This window comes from Drosophila nasuta, chromosome 2R, assembly GCF_023558535.2.
Source record: "Drosophila nasuta strain 15112-1781.00 chromosome 2R, ASM2355853v1, whole genome shotgun sequence".
In the NCBI taxonomy this organism is placed as follows: Eukaryota; Metazoa; Arthropoda; class Insecta; order Diptera; family Drosophilidae; genus Drosophila; species Drosophila nasuta.
In genome coordinates, this window is record NC_083456.1 from 4,403,821 (window position 1) to 4,421,046 (window position 17,226).

Genomic DNA, 17,226 nt, shown 5'->3' on the forward strand with positions numbered 1-17,226 from the left:
TAATAAAGATGCAATCAAATTTGAGGAAGGAATTAAGACGTATCAAGAAAATGAAGATAAGTATGAATTCTATAATGTTAATAAGGATCAGAAGACCAAGTATGGAAATGTTCAAACGTCAAACTGGAAATGAGATTATAAATTATGCCAATATTTTGTCTATTATTAGATGTATATTTCTAATTAAATTGTTCATGTATTCAACTTTGTAAACTTTTTTGCTGTGCATAAAATCTGTTGTATTTAGATTTTATCGATACAAAGCAAGAAACCAAATAAAATCGAAAAAAAGACCATAACGAAATCAACAAATTGTGTTTGCCAAATATGCGAGCTATTTGGGGACTATCAATTTACAGACAAGAGCAGACCATGAAACTGATACGATGCGAATGGGTTTGAGATTTGCGGAATTAAAGGCGACGTAACATAAATGTATTGACTTAGGGAGGTGACAAAGTAGACAAAAGTCGAGAACAAGCGCAACTGGAATGAACCTTTTAACATACTTGTAGTTACTAATTCCATGCGACAGGCGACACAAACCAAAAACAAAAGTGCATTTTTCATTTGTTTTTATTGTTGTCCAACAGCATCAGAAGCAGGAGCAGCAGCGGACAGACAGTCAGCAGGACATAAGAGTAGAGAACCCTGGTCAGAACAAAGTTGTATCAACACAGTGACCAAATCACTAGCAATGTATCAGGCTACCAAAGTAGTTGTTGTTTTGCCAACAGATGCTATGCGAAGGTGTTACCAGTCCATTGGAGAGCCCGCATGAATTGGCGGCTATTCAGTTGCTCGGTCGGGTTCGACATTCATGTGCTGAGTGGAGGACTCAGGCACTCAGGCACACGACCGTTTTTGGCCCGAGCGGTGCTATAAATTATCAGCTCAATAGAGTGGGAAAGAGAAGGGAAGTCAAAACACAGACACAGCACTTCAATTCGAGTGGTTCTGCGAAAGAGATGGCACTAAAGCACGTACCCAACCAATTGACGACATAAAAGAATGAAATACCAAACAAAAAAAAGACACAGCAAAGCAAAACAAAGCAAAACGTAACTCTGCTCAAAATGACCAGAAGTATGCCCAAAAAGCAAAAGCGTACAAGACAAAATGCTGCAACATAAACACTGACAACATGCTGCGACCTCAAGCCTGTATCTGTATCTGTAGCTGTATATTTGGGTGTAGCTGAACCTAAATCTGAACCAGGCTCTTCGCCACTCTCGAGTGTGGCTCGGTTATCGGCCAAAAGTCGGGACGGAAGCAACTGCACAACGCAGCCGTTGCAATGACAACTTTGAGGGCAAAGTCAATGAGAGCCTTCCTGCTCCCAGTTGTCGTCTGTTTGCTACCAATGCCAATAGCAGTGCGAGAGACAAAAGGACCCCGGAGCGTTCCATATCAAAACATGAATACAACGACAGCTAACAAAACTCTCAACATGCGTTGAAATGTTAAGAAATATTTTTACTGCCTTCGACCAAACGACTCGAAAGATGCCAACGACTCAAAAACTTCTTGACCAATAAAAAGAACAAGAAACAACCAAAAACAAATACTTATTTCAGAAGAGAGGACAATTAAATACCCTACAATTATCAGATTTTATTTTATGGATAATTCATGCGGTTATAAGCTTATATTGTTCTAATATTATTATTAAAATTATTCATATATAGTATTAGTTTAAAATATTTTTATTTGAATAATTTCCTTATAATACAAACACTTTCCTTCGATACTAAAACTTGTCAAAAATTTAAATAGCTTAATATATTATTATTCTAAAGTGAAATGTTTATATATTTTGGATAAATATCATTCTGATGAGATAATTTAAATGGTATCCCAACAAGCGGAAAAGAGGTATATAAGCCTCAACATAAAACTTAAAAAATAAATATACTTAAATAAATTTTGAATTTGAGAAGAATAATCCATTAATCCATTTAAACTTTAAAATAGTAATAATCGAAGCGAAGTGAAAATCAGATGTGATTGGAAATTTCACACCAATAAAGCGTCTATGTATATGTTGGGACCAGAAATAATAACTATAGTACTTATGACAACAACAACAACAACTGCTACAAGAGGCGCAATTGCAACAACTAAGGGAGAGCGAACTAGGTTTAAGGCTCTCATAGAGCAGCATGCTGCATGGTTGGCTGCATGCCCCATGCTGCATGCTGTGCGCGATTCATGTTTGGTGATTAAAGTAAAGTTCGTAAATTTACAGTTTTCATCAAAGAGGCGACTTTTAGTGGACTGGACTCACCTTTTCAGTGCACAACAGCGCAGAGTTCAGCCGGGTGACTGTGACGATGACTCTGGACTCTGTCTGTGGCTTTAGCTATAGCTATAGCGCTGGCTTTGGCTCTATGACCAGACTTGGCTGTATTGCCACACACACACACACAGTCTCACATGTATTGATAGCGACTGGGTGCTCGCTCCTTTGGCTTTTCTAAACTGATTTCCAGCAATAAGCATTAGTTGAAAATTGCAATTGTTTTTTCTCTCTTTTCGATTTAAGGGGAGAGTGGGAATCGAGTAGGTTCCGCACCGCGGGGGAGTGCCAAGGCAGCTAAGGAGTAAACCCGGGCCCAGACACGATTCGACAACGAGGTCTGGGCACACAGGCACATCATCAGCTTGGTCGTCGTCGTCGTAGTCGTAGTCGTAGTCATAGTCGTAGTCGTAGTCGTCAGCGACAGCGAGGCTCAGCCCCAAAAGAAATCCAATTGTATTTAACGAATTTTTGAGTAACCAAAAGCATCTGTGCATCCAAATGGCGATGCCGATACCGATGATGATGGCGCTGCTGATGTCGACGCAAGAGACTGCTGACTGTTGGGCTGGCTGGAAAGGTGCGCTGTGCGCTGTGAATCATATGGACACCATTAAATGGAAAGGCTTTGGCTTTGGCAATCAACAACACGCGTCAATTGCACGCTGTGTGAGACCGCGAGGAAAAGCGGAAAACTGAAAAACCAAAAAATGAAATAAAAATAACAAAAAAACAAACTGCAAGAGGCAAAAGGCAAACGGCAATACTTTGACTGCAGTCTCACTGAAATCTGGCCCCGTTTTTCGCTAGAAATGCGCAGAGATGGGTTCAGAATCTGTTATTGGGTTGGGCTCCATTTCGAGTACCCTTTGGTGTGAAACTAACCTTGGTTCTTGCACAACTGGTTTCATAACATGCACAATTGTGTGCATCAAAAGCTCAACCGCAACCATTAATAAACCTAATAACAACATTAAGGGAAATAAGTTCTTAACAAAAACTAATCAGAATTTGATAAGTGCACTAAATTAGCTGATCAAAGTGCTGGTAATAAATGTAATTTGAATTTCATACACATGCAAGCACACACATACGCACACAGGTGTCTGCAGCAAGCTCTGTTGTTGCACTGTTGCCGGCAACATTACTTAATTGCATTGCCAATGCCAAGGATATCACCAGAATGGAGTACTGGCAATCGATCGTCACGGATTATCAACTTGTAATAGACCTGATGCTCCATATCTCAGTGCTAAATTATGCTCTCTCTCTCTCTTCGCTTGTTGTTGTTGTTGTTATTGTTATTGTGGCTCGCTGGACAGGTGTTGATTGCCCTGACCAAGCTCTGGTTGCCAATTTATAGCCATCCAGTTGCTTCGATTAGAATACGCTTGCGAATTGAAGACTGCACCATAATAATGCTGCAGCGTGGTGCATCTGTTAATGTTGTAGTTACTGCTGTTGTTGCTCGCGGTGGCGTTGATACCGATGCTGGTCGTGCTCTGGAGAAGGGACTTGCAAACGTGTTGCAAATTATTGCAACTTGTACGTGACTCAAATATCGACAACAGCCACACGCAAATTTCAAACTGATGTAAGCAGATCTGATCTTCGTAAAGATGCGCATGACGCATACATAAATTGGGAAATTCATACATATATATATTTAAATACAATATGGGTGTATATATTTAAATATAAATATGTATGTATGTTGAACTTATTTCAATAAGTTTTTATAAAATGATATTGCCATGTATACATCATAAGTTGTTCGTATTAAACGTATTAACGCAAGAATTCTGAAATATACCAAAGGCTATATTTGGTATATTGATATAGTACTACGTACAAAATGTACCATAGGGTACAAAATATGCTGCCCAAGCAGCTTAAACCCGATCTCAGTAGGCGTTTTTTGCCATACAAAAGCTTGTCTTAAATAATTTCTAAAACTTGTATCTAATCGAAACTAAATGTTTAGGAATTATAAATACTGTAGTTTCACAAAATTAACAAATGCTGTGTGAAAAGTATATATCTATCTTGTATAGTCTCTGAGATCAAGGTGTCCATACGGACAGACGGACAGACGCGCATGACTAAATCGCCTCGACTGTTAGCACTGAACAAAAATATATACTTTTTGGGGTCGGAGTTGCTTCCTTCTGCCTGTTAGATGAATGTCCTACATGTACAAAGTTGTAATAACTTTCTACACTATGGTTAGTATAATTAATACATTAATTAATTAACGCAATCTATACAAAAGTACTGTCTTAACAAAGATACACACTATTATTGATTTATATCCTAAAAGTTTTAGCATTCTTGTGTCGATATAACCAAGTCTGTTCATCTCATTGTCTGGCCGTATGAACACTTAAATCGCAAAGACTACAAAAGATAAAGATACAATCTTTTTGACTGCACTTATTATTGTTGCACGCACAACGAGATTATTTAAGACTGCAGCAGTACATCTACTAATACGAAATATTACTTTCAGTTGAAAATATTTAGAGTATGCAAATGATATTATCTATTTAGCAATGGCTTACAAAGCAACTGTCTTGAACTTTTCTTGTAGCTTAATTTATTTATTATGGCATAAATTCCTGGTTCAATTAATGTATACTTTGTTTTACTAACAAATTGAACAAAGTTTGCAATTGCAGTTCAATTGCACCAACATGACTTCATTTTGTTGTTGCTGCTATTGTTATTGTCGTTGATGCTGTTGTAGTTGTTGTTGTCTTATGTTGATTGCTGCGGTTGCTCGCATTTGAAGACAATCATCGAAAGCCACGCTGAACAACACCGAGCCACTGAACAACTGAGTAGCACGACGATGACGACGTCGACGACGACGACGACGAAGGCGACGACGAGCAAAGGCATTGCAATTTGCTTAAAATTTGAGTTCAGCTACGGGTCAAGCAACTGCTGGCTACTGAATTTAACCACGGCAAGGGCAGGGTGCAGCTGGTAGATAAAGAGACGAGGGCGCCACAATAATCTATTTATTTTGTTTGCTGTTGTTGTCTTTAATTTTGTTTTTGAGTATCTCTAGTCGAGCACAAAAATAGTTTTGATAAAAATCGCAAGCATCGATATTTTTTATTCAAACAATAACGTGCCAAAAGTTTGCTACTGCATTTTAAATTTTTATATCTTGAGTTTGTCGTCATCGACCGCCTCCCCATAATCTCTCCAACACCCCCGTCTTCGCCTTGCAGCAGCTGCTGCAGTGTTGAAGTTTTGGCTTTGTAGACTATAAAGTTTGTTGAGCGCACGTTTTAGTTGTAGCTCAAAAATTTTACTTGAACATGAAAAATATCTTGTTTAGATTTTAATTTGTAGATAGACGACAAGTAGACTTAATTATCATTTTTTGTTGTAATATGGGTAGACTTACTTACTACTCTATACATAATACATTAGGCTGCTTTGAGGGCGGCTTTCAGCTAGCATAGTCTAGTTGCCATTTGCTGCCAGTTGCAAGCTGCAAGTTGTTTCATTTGGCCAACTTTCCACGGCGAAATTTCGCCAAGACACACAGCATAATCATTTCCCAGCAAATCTATGCGCATCTCCCACTCGATGCTATGCAAATGATTCTTGTATCCACCGAATTAAGCTCAAGCAGCCCAAGAATGCCGCTGAGCGCGAGAGAAAGACAGAAACGATGACAGGGAGAGTGAGAGAGAGAGACATAGTGAGAGAGTGAGAGGAGGAGTTAGATAGTTGGCAGTAGCTGCTCGTAAGGTAAACATATTTTCCATGTCGATGCCATCGATTGCGTTATGCAAAATATATGCAAATGCCATAAATACGAACCTCGGTCCAGACCCCAAAAGCGACTCTTAAACTGAAGCTCTCTGCTATAGAGTGACGCAGCAAAGGAAAACTGTTTTTCACCAGAATCGAATGCTGATGTTGTTGTCGCTGCTGTCGGTTTACTTGTTGTTTCTTCTTTCTATTTTTTTCTTTTTGTTTTCTTTTTTTTGCCGCTTTTGATACCCAGCGATGCCAAGATTTGTGAAATTTATCGACCAAGTGATTGGATAGGTGTGGGAGTGTATGTTTGTGTGTATCTGTGTGTGTGTGTGTGTGTTTAGGTTTGGCATTCTTGGAACGGTAGTTAGCGTCTCAAATTGAATAATCTTCGATTTTGACATCATTTGAATATCGTTTGGTAGTCATTGGTTGTGCTGCAAGTTGTGTTCATCGCAAGCAAAATTGAGTTGGTGAAAGAATAAACCTGCAAATCACGAGTTTGAACTCATCAGTCAGGCGATTTTAATTGACCCGGGCATTTCAAATTTTGCACGTGCTGTCTTTAAATGATCATTGAATCTGAGTAAATAACAAATACTACTAAATACTAATAAAGTCTACATATTAAAAAAGTATTATACTTTTTATGGATGAATTTGAAAGAGAAGAATGTTAAACTTATGCAATAGATCAGTTCTAAACATATTCAAATTTCACATATTCCTATTTTTGCTCTATTCCTTCGCGTGCCTGTTTAGCTATTTTGGCAATAAGTTTTTGGTCATTCGTAAATAGAAAATCAAACCATAAATCTTTCGCAAATACCACTCAAAAAGCAATAAGACTATTTCATCGCCATTGTGTGCTAAGTAGATTTGGAAAAGGCGATACAAATTTCACTAAAGAAAACAATTCCGGCTGCCTAGGGACAATGTCACAAGGCCTGGAACGTTGCATTTGCAGTTGCCGTTACTGTTGCAGTTGCAGTTGCAGTTGCAGTTGGAGCTGGACAGTCGCACAAGCCATACGCATTTCCATGACAATGCTGTAAAGAAGACAAAGCACTGCAGCAAACCAGAGGCTAATCTTTGAGGCAAATCACTGGCAAGATGCGAAGGTCTGCGCCATATGCCAGCTCGGTTCGTGCCTTGGTCGGGTGACCGTTGTCCAGTTGGGCTGAATCAATTTGTTAGAAAAGTAGCCAGAAATTTAGCGGGAAAAAACAAAGGGCAGATAGGTACTGAAGAGGCGTGTGACATTTACAAACCTTGTGGGCTACTTAAGATGCTAGTTACAAGGGTGGATGTGTGTCCTGTCAAAGAGAGAGAGAGAGAGAGTTTTATTGTGCGGGTGCCAAATGAATGAACAAATGGACAGCCAACTGTGCAGGTAATCGGATTGTTCAGCAAAGGTAATTTGTGGGTTTTTAAGGACTCAACTTTAAGCAGCTGCTTTGCCGTTAACGTTGCCGCAGCCTCCGTCGTTGATTGCGACAAACTTATGCAAAAAATGTCTTAAAATAATGTTTGCTTCGCTCAGAGAGAGAGAGACAAAGTTTAGCACCTCTTGGGCATTATAAATAGCCAGCGGGCGGGCAGCTGATCCCTGATCACCGATCACTGATAGCTGATCGTTTATCGCCATAATTCCTCTCACCACAACCTCGACAACACAAGAACAACAGCGTGGCACAATTTTTGGCGGCAGTCAGCAGAGGAATCCCAAGGATGAGGAAGCATTTCGGTACCAAAAGTGTCACACATGCAACGTCATCAACATTTTCGTAACCCATGGCCAACAAAAATATCAAGATGCATCTTAGCGACCACAACAACATGAATAAACACGACTGCAATGCGGCAAGCAGAGAAGACACAACGCTAGCTGCTTCTGGTTCAAACAACTCTGTCGGCCTCTCTGACAATTTATCTGATCACCGGCATCAATAACTTGGCCTATGGTTGACCAATATGCTGGGGTAGTCGCCAACAATACCGATAAGACAAATGTGGTTGCCCCAAAATATGTTTAAAGTGGCCTTAAAATATTTTGCAAATATTGTCTAAAAAATTTGGTGAGTTTCTCAAAAAATATTTTTAAAAAAATATAGTTTTATTAGATGAGTTGGATAGAAATTTTAGAAAATATGCAAAAAAAATTTAATGAAAATATGAGAATTTCAATTGGTGAGAATATTATTGGAAAGTGTGGTTTTTCTTTAACAAAAAATTATCACATATAAATTACTATTACGAGATATATATTTTGATCTCAAAATATTAATTATCATGGAATAATAAATTCATAATATATATTCTTTAATAAATAACTAAACTTTTATCTTTTCTTTTCGATGAATATGTAATTTTATAATAAGGGAAGGAAATATATAACTTATAAACGAAATATATCTGGGTGATCTTCACTTTCGTTTGAATATCTTATTTATTTTGTCTGAGACTTTTGAAGAATGCATGTAAGTTGATATTTATGAACGGCTTAATCAAACATTATTTATTCACAAATGGTGGACAAGCAGTTAGTGAGCGAGTGAATGCGAGAGTATATCAATTAAAACTAATAGAACAATTAAAGAAATGCACCCAGAGAATTCCAACAGAGCATAGACACAAAACAACTTTGCCGCATGCGGAACAGTGTGAGAGTGACGAGAGAGTTTTGTAGTCATCGTCTTTCGCAATTAAGCAAGATGAATAAATAAATAAACGAATGTATGAGTGCATGAATGGAGGAGTGAGTGAATGAGTGAGTGACTGAGTATTTGGTCTGTGTGTGTGTGCTTATAATTTCTCAACTCTAATTCCCAAGAAATATACACACAAATTAGACAAACGGGAGCAATGATGGGTTGTAATTTCAACATAACTAAATGAGGCAACTGGCAACATTGCCAGCGGGAGGCGTTGCAAGACAGGCAGAGTGCACAAACAGTTAAACGGCTTCAGTGTTGGCAGTTGCAATTGCAGTGGCAATTGCTGCCACCCACTTGTAATTGTTGCTGCTGCTCGATGCTTGGAGAAAATAGACAACATGCAATTATTAGCAGCTGTCTGCTAGAATAGACCACAAGACGTAAACAATTTCCAGTATGAATTATGAAAATTTTAATATGTACTAGCAAAATGCCAAAGACTCGGTCTAATTAACTAAGTGCGAGCTAAGTGCGAGGCAGTTAGGAATCAGGTCTAGCAACTGCATGCGGTTCATTTTGGTTGAGTTCAGTTCGTTGCGAGCGCAAAACCCCATTTTTAGCTTCATGTATTTTTAATTTCCTTAATAGCTTTTTGTCTCTTGCCAGACATTGATGGACCAGCCAAACACCCAAAACAAAAACAGCCAAACAGCAACTGCGACAACAACAACGATAACAACGACCACAAAAAATTAAAACACCAAAAATTGTGGAGCGCAGCTGACACTCAAAACTCTGGTCAGATTAATCTGTTGGCAGAAAAGTTTTAGACCAGTGAAAAGTTATGCTGCTCTTCTACCTGGGCGCAGCTGGGAGCCAACTAAGCGGAACGTGTCGTCCATCAAAATTAATTACAAAAGAAGCAAAGCGGCACTGTGCAGGCCAATTGTGGGAGGTAAGCTCAAAAGTTAAAAGCGGGTCTCGGCGACAGGGCAATAAGCCAGCGACTGGCGCCCTCTAACGACTCACCCCTAAACAATAGCTCAACGCCGAGTTTTCTGTTTTCTGCTCAGCGCGTTGTGCACCATCCGTCAACACTGTGCTGTGTGTCTGTCGCCCTTGCACCCGTCGCTTAACAAGTTGCAACAAACTCAACCAACTTTATAAAATGATAAATTGGCACTCTCACACCCAAAGCACATAAGCTGCACTTTTGCTTCTCTCTAAAATAAGTGTTGCATACTTTCGGGCGAAACGCTTTAAATCCAATTGGATTTTTATTATCGATTTCTTTGCATTATCACGGAATTAATAATAATATATGAAATTTTTAAGCTTGTATCATCTTATTATTAATGGGTTTTACAAAATCGTTCATTGATTTAAAATTTATAAACGAACCCTTTAAAATCTCAACATGTACTCGTCACAACAGCGGGAATCGTTTTGGGGCTATTGTCAGAAAAACAAAAGAATGCAGTCGATACATACGAAATACATATTGAGGCTTCGATAAATGCGGTACTCTCCGATTTATTGGCTAATGCGCATTTCATGCCATGGCCAAGGCCAAATTAATTAATAACAAAGCTTTCGCTGTCAATTGTTGATTTTTAATTAAGGCACTGAATGACATCGAATTGAATGCGATTTATGCTTGGCGATAGGAATCGAAAGGAACAAAAAACAAATGTCAAAAGCACGGTTTTAATTATAAACAAATAGATGACAAAGATATGAGGCCATTGATAAAATAAACAACATAATTAAAAGCGAACAACAAGTCAAATAGAAAATACATAAAGTTGTCGGCATTGGGACAAGTTTTGAACTCACGGCACGGGTCGAATTTTGTTCAAACATTTGGGCAAATATTTGACATCAACAACTGCGACGACATCAGCTAATAGCACAAGTATCCTTAGCATGTCCTTGAATACGCTCAGCGCACATCCCCGTCCGTTTCTATTTATCCAAGCCCTTTAATTCAAAGCGCAAATGTTACCGCTGCCGGGGTGTCAACAAGCGCCCTCTGGCGTCGTGTAGCTGATGTTGTTAATATTATGTCAGCGATAATGTCACACATGGCTGCTTTGTATATTCTTGTGGTTGTCATGTGTCAGCATGAGTTTCTAATTAAAAATGTAAAACATTTATGCAAAGGAATACGTTTTTTATCTGTGTACAATATATTTCAGCTTACAATTTCAAATCAACCTATCATTTAACTCCAATTCAATCATAAGTAAAAAGTAATGTTATTAGTTCGAGTTACTAAAACAATACGAAAAAAATAGGACTTACAATTGCCTCCTGTGAGGATTGAACTCACGACCCCTGGTTTACAAGACCAGTGCTCTGCCACTGAGCTAAAGAGGCTCACATTTGAAGCGCGTCCAAGTACCTAATAAAAGTTGAAAAAATTGTACATAGCTTATTGCAATAGTGACATGTTCCTTGCCCATACTTTTCTGTGATAAGAAGTCATCGTGTTCAATTACTTTGAGTGCTCTTTAAAAGTAGAAAATTAGTTGTTTTTGTAAGAAAAACATAGTTTGTACATGAAAAAACCACGTCGTCACAACTATCTAGTTTGATTGCATTTTTAACTTCTACCTTTGCAAGTTTTTCATAACAATGAGTGAGATGTAAACATACCATATTAAAAAATCTAAATATTTAGCTTAAGGTTTTAACAAAGTAAAAAATGTTTAAATCCAGATATTTTTGAGCCGGTAGCTTGTAGAGTTTTTGTTACGGTTTTAATCCTTCCAGACGAATGCGTTGAAATTATTTATTATGACGCAAAACTTTTTTCCGACCGCGACATTTTTCGAACACGACTGCGTCCGTTATCTGCAGCCAAAAAGCCAAAGGGCTTGTATGGGGCTCACAGCCCGAAAACACACACAAACAGGTGAACACGTTGAGGGTAAAACCACAATAGACAATTTTGTGAGTTAAGCCCGAACAAAGCTTTAAAAGGTGGACAATTCTTAACGGTTTGCTGGCGCTGCAATATAAAAATGCTGTAAGCTGATTAAAGAGACATCAAAAGCGGATTTTGTTGATGTTGCAATTTCATTTGTGGGCGCCAAGAATCATGGGTAATCCTTGGCTAATGAATAATTTTGGTGGGATAACGATGTCGTAATGATATCCTGTCAGTTGTCGTTCCATGTCTATGACGTCATGTTTAGCATCTTCTTGAATTTTGTGAGATTTTCTTTTGTTTGTGGCCAATAAATTTTATCTCATTCTCTTTTATTTCGAGATTGGTTCAATCCTTTTATGGGGTACTGAAAATTCTAGGCTGTCCCTTGCACTTGTTTTCAGCCTTTTCTTACAATTTCTCATTGTTAATTTTCCATGCTGAAGTCATGTTTTCTTAAGTGTCTGACTTTTTGTAATTAGTGCGGCTTTAATTGCCAAAATCATAACCGCTATAAAAGGCTATGTCTCAAATTGTGGCAACCGTTGCGCTTTATAGCACTTGAGTCAGCTGTCCCCTTTGTGCCATTTATTGACTGACCAGATCATTAATCCTTGGCTTGTTAACGAAAAACAATTTGTCCAAATAACAATTAAGACTACCAAACAACCTCGCACCCTCCTCCGTAAAACACCCCCCGGGGCAGGATGTGCAGCACCGTAAAGAGCCTTTGACAGTTGGCTAATGAAATCTCAGTGAGAATGTGATTCAAGTGTGGAAAATTCCACATGATTAATCACTTTAAAGTATTCAACTTTGTTATTTGACTTTTTGGTGTTTCTGTTGAAATTTACATTTTATCTGCTTGTTTGATTCACATCAGCGTCGTATTGTTAGACGCTGTCACTCATTGTCCTTCACTCCCGCCCTAGAACATCCATTAATGTCCATTATTTCGTACATGTTTGTGGTCAGTATTGCCCAATTTTTTTTTTTTGGTTAACAATGACTTTTCCCACTTTCTATTATACCTGGTTTTCGGTAGACTTTATGCATTGCACTGCTCATAATGGAGCTATTGTTAGTTGTGAGCTATAACGAAAACTTTTCAGTCAGCTCTTAACAGTTTCAAGTAAAGTTTTCTAGTTATTCTTTCTATTATTAAAATTGCAAAAAGTAATAAACTTTTACCTAAAACATTTTCTAATATTTCAAAAATTAATTCATTTAATTCATCCCGCTACTAATAGGGGAGAAGGGTATTATAACTTTATGCCTGCAGAAAATGTAGTCTATATATTCTTGTTCAACATCAACAGCCGAGACGATATAGCCATCTGTCGGTCTGTCTGTCTGTCTGTCCGCATGGACATGTCGATCTAAAAAAACTACAAAAGATGTAGACATATTTTTTTAGACAGTAATCGTAATGTTTGCACGCAGATCAAGCTTGTTTCAAATTTTTGACACGTCCACATCCGACCCTCCAAATTAACAAAAATCAAGTAGTAAGCGCAATTTTGAATTAATTTTCGGAATCTAAAATAACAAAAACAGTATTTATGATTCCTGAAAATTGTAAAAGTTATTTAAGAAATACTTTTGAATGGGATAAACGTCTACTTACTCCGGGTCTTAGCTGCTTTGGCTGACAATGTTGTATATGGGTAATTCTCTGGTAAATGTCGCGTGCGAACAGCTTTTCAGTGACAAAAAAAAACATAAACTAAAACAATTTTAAAATTAAGTGAAGGTTTTTCTTAAAGCTTTGGATTAGCACTATTTTTAGAGCTAAGATTGATTTTAGTAACTTTTTCTGTTTTACGATAAAATATATAAATTCGTTCATTTTTTGGTTTTGCGTACGAGTTTGTTAATTTTTGTAATTATCAGAACAGAAAACAAAACAGAAAAAAAAATTCCAAAACCATTCTTAGCTCTAATTAAAGTACTAATCTAGAGCTATAAAAATAACCTTTACTTATTTTTAAAATTGTTTCAGAATATGTTTTTTTTTGTAACTGAAAAGCTGGTCGCACGCGACATCCCTCAGAGAATTACCCATATTTTAAATGTAGTAATATGTCAACATAGCTAATAGAGTATTTTTGCGGTGTATTAATTTGATATATTTTAAGAATCTAATACTGATTTTAAATAAAAGTACAGGTATCACACAGTCGACCACACTCGACTGTAGCTTTCTTATTTGTTTTTGTTGTGCAGCAAAATAAGTCTCTTTCATTCGCATTAACAGAAAGAATGCGTTAAGGTTATTCACTTAATGCAGCAAATAGAACTAATTAGCACTTGACCAACAATTGTCAATAATTAACATAATGGAACCATAAATTGCGAATGTACTCCGAAGAAAGTCCAATGATACAAACAATGCGTTTATTATCATACTATAGCCGAGGGGACGGCGAAAGCAAGCACATAGCTTACAATGCGTACTTTTATAAATATTATCATGGGTCGGGTAATAAATTCTAGAGAAAGCGCAAAATTAATGTAACTCCTCATAAATTAATTTGAAATGCGCATATGTATGGGTGGCAATGGTGTCCAACGTTTTTCTCTTGATGCTTATCTCTAACAATTGCAAAGAGCACAAGTGAAAGTGAACAGTTTCACACAGCCAGTGAAAGAATGGGCATAGCCCTAATTGCCCATACTTAGTGGACGTATCAGGAAAGGGAAAGCAGCCACAAGGCACATGTTCATTGGACGCCGACACCGACGCCGGACACTTGCGCTGGACATGACATGGATGAGCCTAGCAGTCGCATCTTTGGTTAATTACCAAGATGTATGCGTGTCGTGCACACAGCCCAATTAACCCCCATTATGGGCGACTGAGTTTGTGGGTGACGACTGACGACTGTCGACGACGACACTCAACCCAACACTTCAAGTCCAACAACAAGCTAAGCCCGAAGTCAACAATCGTCCTGGGCGTGTGAGTTCAGATGCTGCACGAGGTCAAGCGTTCGCTTGGGCAAGTAATTAAGATTTCTGCTTTTTCCCCCCACAGTTACAAGCCCAAAAGAAAAAAAAACTACGACAACAAGCACCCGCAATACCAGTCACACATCCATAAAGTCGCTCTATGAGACGCAAACAACTCAGGGCGTAGTGCACACTCCGTTCCACGACGCCATTCCAGCTCCAAATTGCTTTATGATGTTGCAGATTATGATAATGAATACCATCTGGACTGCACTGGACACTGAGCAGGGGCAGCCTGCCTGCCAAGGGCGCCACACACTGTTGCAGCAACGTTGACACTTTAAGTGATTTAATGTTATTGTTTTCGAACCATTCCCCAGCCTCGAGTGGATATCACATACATACATATTCATATACCAGAAGCCCAACAAATTTAATGGATATTAATGCATGCTGTTTAATTGAAATGTTTCATTCCAAAAATTTGCGATTTACTTAAAATTACTTACAGATTTTTTTAAAGAAATTAAAAGCAATGTTTCCATTTATATAAGCTAACTAATAGAAAGAGTTCAAGTCTCGGCTTATTTAAAGAAGTTAAAAAATTTCATAAAATAAATTGTTTCAGGACTGAAATTGACCATAGACATCCAACAAACATTTTGACTTTTGAATACACTTTTTCTATTTGTCGAATATTTCAGTGCTTGCAACAATTTCTATAAATTGCTATATTATTTGTGTCATTGAAAACGCCAGCAAAATATTAAAAAATATGTTGTATACACTATGTTAACGCATATTATAATTTACAAATATATGACATCCATTCTCACCGAACTCGAATGAATTGTTCAGGGAGTGTAAGTACAGATTTGATATCAATATTGTCATCTCTTTCTACATTTTCTCTCACTCACTCTCTCGCCTCTCACACCTCTGTTTGGGCGCAAGTGTGAACTGCCATTGAAATGATTTTGATTGGAAAAAAATTTAATTTCCTATACGCTTCAGTGTGTGCTTATCGGAGCCGCATTGTGTCAAAAATTGACAATTTTTTACAATGAACTTTGGCGTTCTTTTTTTTAAATTTAAATCAAGTGTTGGGGAAAAACGATAAAGTGGAAAGCATTTAACGGATATCTAAACTTTTTGTGATATGTTGTACACAAACCCCAAACCACAATTAATTAAGCACAAACTCTTGACAACAATGCAACAAAACCAGTTGCAAATATTCATAGACCGTTTCTTATGTATGTATGTACTGCTTATCATACCCTATGTTTACGTAAATTTTAAAAAAGGCAATATAAAAACCTTACATTCCGAAACTTGTGTATTTCTAAAATTTTCACAAAAAGTGCTTTCACAAAAATAAAATTTTATATTAAATCATTATAGATATAATTGAGGTGAACATCGATTACAGCGTATCTACTTGTCAAGTATTCTGCCACTGAAGTGTTATCACTTTTTTTTGCGGTACGATTGCGAAACTTGCTTCAATTACAATTTCGATTTGTTGTGCGAGAGAATTTCAACTCAGCCAATAGGAAGAGCAAAAAAAGTTCATTAAACGCTTTTCCTAGCTGCCAACCAATTTTCACATTCATGGAAATTCGTTTGCCGTCGTTCTTTTGTGCCACACAAAAGGCTCCAAAACCGCAGAGCGTGGAGTGAAATTCATTTTTTCCATTAAATCGAACCGTTGATTGTGCATGAAGCGAACAGGCACAAATGTCAACGCTCGGTTAGATGGCAGCGGCCTGATAGGTTGCCAACAAATGCCATCGCACCCTCCTCATCCTCCCTCCCACTACTCCGGCAACACCAATAGCTCCTTCAACTCCTGCCTCGCCTGCTCATCGATGTGGGAGTCTGAGTGCCAAAACGCGTCGACTCTGTCACATGCGATTGCCACACAACCAACGACCAACAACAACAACCAGGGGAGTATTTTTCACAGCACTTTTTCCATGACGATTCCAACCCAACTGACACCCTGCATCATCTCAGTTCAACCCAAATGTTTGACCAGAGAATTTTACTCACTTATGATATAACAATATAGCTTTATACATCAGCTCTGCTCTTACATATTGGAAACTCAGTTTTATTCTGTCAATTTTCAATACCCTTTACCTATTAAAAATGAGTGGTATATCGATGGAGTCTGCTAGATGTACTTTATTCTTAATAGGTAATACTTGATTACTCTACGTTCTGATTTCCCAATAATTACGTATTTTAATCATATTTAAACGTAAGTGTCAGACCTATGGCACACAAGATCACTCTTTACTTTACAGGGTATCCATGAGTGATGCACTTTTTCATATAGTGATTTTTTTATTCTTCTCGCTACTTGAAATTCGATACTAAGCGCAATGGCTTTTTGACAAACAATGACATGGACTCACCTACTGTTTGGGGAGTGTTTTCTGCGGGTTTCCTCATCTTTTTTTTCAGTTTTCTCTCTTATTTGCTCCCATTGACAATCGCATTTGCAAATGAATTGCTTATTGACAGTTTGATAGAATGTTGCCTCGTTGACTGTTGTTGTTCGTATTCGCTCGTTCACTCGTTCGTTCGATTCGCAGCCTCTTC

General features: G+C 37.9%; 1 non-coding gene across 1 annotated transcript; it reads right to left on the reverse strand.

Annotated features, from left to right (window-relative positions):
* Window positions 1-11,039: 11,039 nt before the first annotated feature.
* Trnat-ugu (transfer RNA threonine (anticodon UGU)) lies at window positions 11,040-11,111 on the reverse strand. The gene has a single exon. It is a non-coding gene; the product is annotated as a tRNA-Thr (tRNA).
* Window positions 11,112-17,226: the final 6,115 nt, after the last annotated feature.